Source organism: Triticum dicoccoides, chromosome 7B, assembly GCF_002162155.2.
Source record: "Triticum dicoccoides isolate Atlit2015 ecotype Zavitan chromosome 7B, WEW_v2.0, whole genome shotgun sequence".
In the NCBI taxonomy this organism is placed as follows: Eukaryota; Viridiplantae; Streptophyta; class Magnoliopsida; order Poales; family Poaceae; genus Triticum; species Triticum dicoccoides.
In genome coordinates this window covers 570803393-570809435 of record NC_041393.1, presented here as the reverse complement: position 1 = coordinate 570809435, position 6043 = coordinate 570803393, and positions in this window count along the sequence as shown.

Here is a 6043-nt window from a genome sequence, read left to right as displayed (position 1 = left end):
GTCAGCGCCACCGCACTGTACATCTACGCACCGCCGAACCGCACACAAAAATGAGATGGGGTCGGGAAGCTGTGGCACTCTGCTGGTGACCACTAGGGAGGAGGATCCATTGTCGGGGGTGGTGGTTGCCATCAGAGGAGTGGTTGCTGCGGCGTTGGGGTAGGGTGGCCCGTGCGCAAACGAGTCCAGGAAGGTAGGGGCGCGGTGCCGGTGAGTCACGGAGAAAGGAAGGGTCACCGGGATCCATGGCTACGGGAGGGGTCAGCGGCGTCTGCTGCTCAGGGAACGGCGGCGTGTAGACGGAGAAGGCCAGGGAGTAACAAAGGGAGGTCAGACAGGCCAACGGCGGTGCGGCGGCCGTGGATCTCAGCCGGGATCCTCGTCGGCGTCGGGGGAACAACGTCCACACCTCCGGAATGGGTGGATCGGCCAGGGGGAGGGACCCCTGGACTGCAGGGAAGTTCAGGGTCGGCGGGACCCCTGGACTTTGGCGGATCCGGCTCGGGGAAGGAGGAAGGAGGCGGAGGTATGGGCGCGACGAGGTAGCCGAGCTCGCGGGGGTCCGCAGTGTGCCCGGATTTGGCCTTCTGCTGCTCGATTCCATCGCTGGTGGCACGATGGGGCCTGATCCAACACCAGGGAGGCGCTGGTATCATGGCGGGGCAAGCCGGCGGTGGGTTCGTCGAGGGTGCGGCGCACGCGGCCGGATCCGGTGGTTGGAGGTCCTGGGGGAGTGTGGCGGCGCGGGGAAGAAGCTGGTGTTGCTGGGGGGAGTACTGTGGCGTGCGGGGAAGATGGGGAGGCCATGGCTTCCGGGGACAAAGAGAGGCCCTTGGCGGCGGTGGTTGCACGGATCCGGGGGCGGCGTGGTGCCTCGGGCAGTTGCAGCGCCTGCGGGGGTAGGTGGCTGGGGAAGGGAGGCAGGGGGAACCGGGGGTGGGGTGGGAGGTCGCCGCGGGTGGGAGTCCTACGGGGAAGAAGGTGGGTTGGGGTTGGGGTTGGGGTTGGGGTGAGTGGGGATCGTGGGGTTCTATTCTATTCGGCTCGGGGTTCTGTTTAGGAGCGTGGGGTAGTTTTGAAGTGTTAGTAGAATAAGCCGAAGTGGTGTGCAGAATAAGATTCTAGAGGGTGTTATCATAATAGATCCACCATATATATATGGGCTATTTGCATTTCTATCCCTAACTCGAACCACCTACTCAGATTTATCCCTAATTTCAAAGTGTGCTCAAATTTTCCCCTCTACCGTTAGTTGCACTTATAAAAATGTCCTTCCGTTCCATTTCCGTCCAGTCAAACCTGTTTGACCGGTATCTGGCCGTTTCTTTGACATTTCTACCCCTGTCTCCTTGTGTCACTTACTGGTGGGATCCACTCTAAAAAATAAAACCGAAAAACCCTTTCTCTCACCTCCCTCTCTCACACAGTTATATGTGGGTCCAAAGTAGAAAAAGGAAAAAAAGAAAATGACTATTCAAAGTAGATGTTGGGCCCACATGTCATTTGCTTACCAATATTTCTTGCAATATATTGTTTTAATTAAGCCGTGGTCAAAGTGGCTAGTGGGGCTACTGTGCTTACTGTTATCCAAAACAGCGGTTAAGTATGCCACTGGGGCCATGTGGCAGTAGCTTAGGATGGCTGTTAGCAGGGTAATTAACGCTTAATTAAAGACCTCATCGGAGATTAGTTCCCGGCGACCAAAATCCACGACGGAGGCTCACAGGGAGGACCCGGGGACGGCCGCTGAGGTGCGGGGTAGCTAGCGTTTCCTCTCCCTCATCCAGGGTTGCTAGCTGGAGTGCGCAGGGTGGCTGGAATCGCCGGGACGAACGAGGCCAGTGGCGGCGCTGCCACTGGCACGACGGGGATAGGGTCGTGTCTTGCCGGCGAGCTCACGGACGGGCGCGCTGGCTTCCTGGATGCGCTAGGAGCACGGAAGGGAGCTTCACTGGGATGAGTCAGGACAACATCATCGGGAAAGAGCACGCCGGCGGCGACAGTGAACTACTACGGTGATAGACTTGCTATGGCGCAAAAATGAACTGTAAAGGAGAGGGGAGAGAAGGCGGGTATGCAGCAGGGCTGTAGGTGTGCTCATCAGGAGAGGGGAGAGGGGAGAGGTCACGAATCGACGCTGGCGGTCTTCGGTCGGAGGCGATGAAGCCGAGGTCGATTTGCTTGGCCCGGGCTATCCTAGGTCGAGTTCTTCGGTGGATTGGTAGAACGCATCACGGCGGACGTCGGAGACACGGAGGGGCGGTGAGTTTTGGTCGCTGGCCGTGCTAATGGCGATGGTGGAGAACACATGCTCTCTGGTGCGGGGGTGCCGTGCACGAGATTGAAGATAACCTCGGCTGGGTTGGCTGGGTTGGAATAAGCCTGCTTGCTACAGCATCATGGCCCAATTGCTACAGTGCTCTTTCCTATTTCTTCTGTTTCCTAGACTAAAAAACACACAGGGGCAAAAATGTCAAATAAACGGCCAGATACCAGTCAAACAGCTTTGACTTGACGGAAACAACACGGAAGGGCATTTTTATAAGTGCAACTAACGGGAGAAGGGCAAATTTGAGCAGACTTTGAAATTAAGGGCAAATTTGAGTAGTGGGTTCAAGTTAGGGACACAGATGTAAAAGATCCTATATATATATATATAGGACGAGGGTATTCGGATATCAAAAGTGTTTCGGGGGATACCGGGTAGTTATCAGGTCATCGAAAGGGGTTCCGGGCACCCCCGACAAAAGATTGTGGCCTTATGGGCCAAGAGGGGAAACACACCAGTCACAAGGGGCTGGTGCGCCCCCCATATGGGCCAGCCTAGGAGGGGAAGGAAAGAGGGGAAGGGAAAGGAAAGAGTGGAATAGGATTCCCCCTTCCTTCCCTCCCCCCTCTTTCCTTCCCCCTCCGACAAACATGGCAGGGGGGAGGGGCGCAGCCAAGGGCAGGAGCCCAAGTAGGATTCGGACCTACTTGGGGAGCCCCTTGGACTCTTCCCTCTCCATCCCACCTATATATATATGAGGAGAGGGATCCTAGCACACCCGAGAAAATTGCCTAGTCGTGTGCAGCGCCCCCTCCACCTTTTACACCCCCGGTCATATTTTCGTAGTTCTTAGGCGAAGCCCTGCGGAGATCACTGATACGTCCATTTTATATCATGTTTACCTACTATTATTTATGTTGTTTTATTGCATAATAATGCTTTTTGGAGTAATTCTAATGTCTTTTCTCTCATAATATGCAAGGTACACACAAAGGGGGAGAATTCCGGCAGCTGGAAATCTGCCTGAAAAGCTATGTCAGGCTACCTATTCCGCACAACTCCAAGTGAGCTGAAACTCCGCGAGGATTATTTATGGAATAAATGAGAATTATTGGAGAGAATAAGTACCAGAGGAGGCCCACCAGGTGGGCACAACCCACCTGGGCGCGCCAGGGAGCCCATGCACGCCCCGGCGGGTTATGCTCACCTCGGCCCACCTTTGGTACCCCTCTTCTGGTACATAAGTCATTTTGACCTGTAAAAAATAAGGGGAGGACTTTCAGGACGAAGCACCGCCGTCTTGAGGCGGAACCTGGGCAGGAGCACTTTTGCCCTCCGGTGGAGCGATTCTGCCGGGGGAACTTTCCTCCTAGAGGGGGAAATCATCATAATCATCATCACCAACAACTATCCCATCTTGGGGAGGGAAATCTCCATCAAAATCTTCAACAGCACCATGCCATCTCAAACCCTAGTTCATCTCTTGTGTTCAATCTTTGTACCGGAACTATAGATTGGTGCTTGTGGGTGACTAGTAGTGTTGATTACATCTTGTACTTGATTACTATATGGTTTATTTGGTGGAAGATTATATGTTCAGATCCATTATGCTATTTAATACCCCTATGGTCTTGAGCATGATTATCATTTGTGAGTAGTTACTTTTATTCTTGAGGTCACGGGAGAAATCATGTTGCAAGTAATCATGTGAACTTGATATGTGTTCGATATTTCGATGATATGTATGTTGTGATTCCCTTAGTGGTGTCATGTGAACGTCGACTACATGACACTTCACCATATTTGGGCCTAAGGGAATGCATTGTGGAGTAGTTATTAGATGATGGGTTGCGAGAGTGATAGAAGCTTAAACCCTAGTTTATGTGTTATTCCGTAAGGGACCGATTGGATCCAAAAGTTTAATGCTATGGTTAGAATTTATTCTTAATACTTTTCTCGTAGTTGTGGATGCTTGCGAGGGGGTTAATCATAAATAGGACGTTTGTTCAAATAAGAACAACACCTAAGCACCGGTCCACCCACATACCAAATTATCAAAGTAGCGAACACGAATTGAATCAACATGATGAAAGTGACTAGATAAAATTCCCGTGTACCCTCAAGAACACTTTGCTTATCATAAGAGACCATTTTGGCCTGTCCTTTGCCTCAAAAGGATTGGGCTACCTTGCTGAATTTTTGTTACTACTACCGTTACTTGCTCGTTACAAATTATCTTGCTATCAAACTACTCTGTTACTTACAATTTCAGCACTTGCAGACATTACTGATGTCTACAATGCAACTTTATTCTTGTAGAGTCATGTTGGGCCTCCAAACACAGAGTTTTGTAGGACAGTAGAAATTTTCCCTCAAGTGGAGGACCTAAGGTTTATTAATCCATGGGAGGCGTAGGATGAAGATAGTCTCTCTCAAGCAACCCTGCAATCAAATACAAGAAATCTCTTGTGTCCCCAACACACCCAATACAATGGCAAATTGTATAGGCGCACTAGTTCAGCAAAAAGATGGTGGTAAAAGTGTAGTATGGATAGTAGATATTAGTTTTTGTAGTGCGAACAATAAAAAACAGCAAGGTAGTAAATAGTAAAACAGAGCACAAACGGTATTGCAATGATGGAAAATGAGGCCTAGGGTGCATACTTTCACTAGTGCAATCTATCAAAAATGCTAACATAGTTGGAGCATATGATTATCCCTCAAAGTGCAATAAAGAATCACTCCTGAGTTTCTATTAGCGGAGAACAAAAGGTAGAAATTGTTTGTAGGGTACAAAACCACCTCAAAGCTATTCTTTCCGATCAGTCTATCTTAGAGTTCGTACGAAAATAACACAAAGCTATTCTTTTCGATCAATCTAACCAAGAGTTCGTACTAAAATAACATCATATGACACACATCAACCAACTCTAATGTCACCTAGATACTCCAATGTCACCACAAGTATCCATGAGTTAATTCTATGATATGCATCAAACAACTTCATGATCATAATATTCAATCCACACAAAGAACTACAAGGGGACCCCAAAGTTTCTATCGGAGAAAAGATAATAAAAACATGCATCAACCCCTATGCATAGATTACCCCAATGTCACCTCGGGAATCTACAAGTTGAATGCCATAACATACATCAAGTGAATCAATATGATACCACATTGTCACCTCAAGTATTCATACCACAAAACATACATCATGTGTTCTCAGATCTGAACATTCAATCCGACAAGACAAAACTTCAAAGGGTAAAGATTCATTCATCACAACAAGAGTAGAGAGGGGGAAAACATCATATGATCCATCTATGTTAACAAAGCCCATGATACATCAAGATAGTGACATCTCAAGGTCACGAGAGAGAGAGAGACTAAACACATAGCTACTGGTACAAACCCTCAGCCCCGAGGGTGGACTACTCCCTCCTCATCATGGTGGTCGCCGGGATGATGAAGATGGCCACCGGTGATGATCTCCCCCTCCGGCACGGTGCCGGAATGGGCTCTTGATTGGTTTTTGGTGGCTACAGAGGCTTGTGGCGGTGGAACTTCCGATCTAGGTTCTCCGTGAGGGTTTTTGGAATATTTGACGATTTATAGGGCGAAGAGGGGGTGCGGGAGGTCACCGAGGTGGGCACAACCCACCGGGGCGCGCCTGGTGTTGGGGAACATAGTAATTTCAAAAAAAATCCTACGCACACGCAAGATCATGGTGATGCATAGCGACAAGAGTGGAGAGTGTCATCCACGTACCCT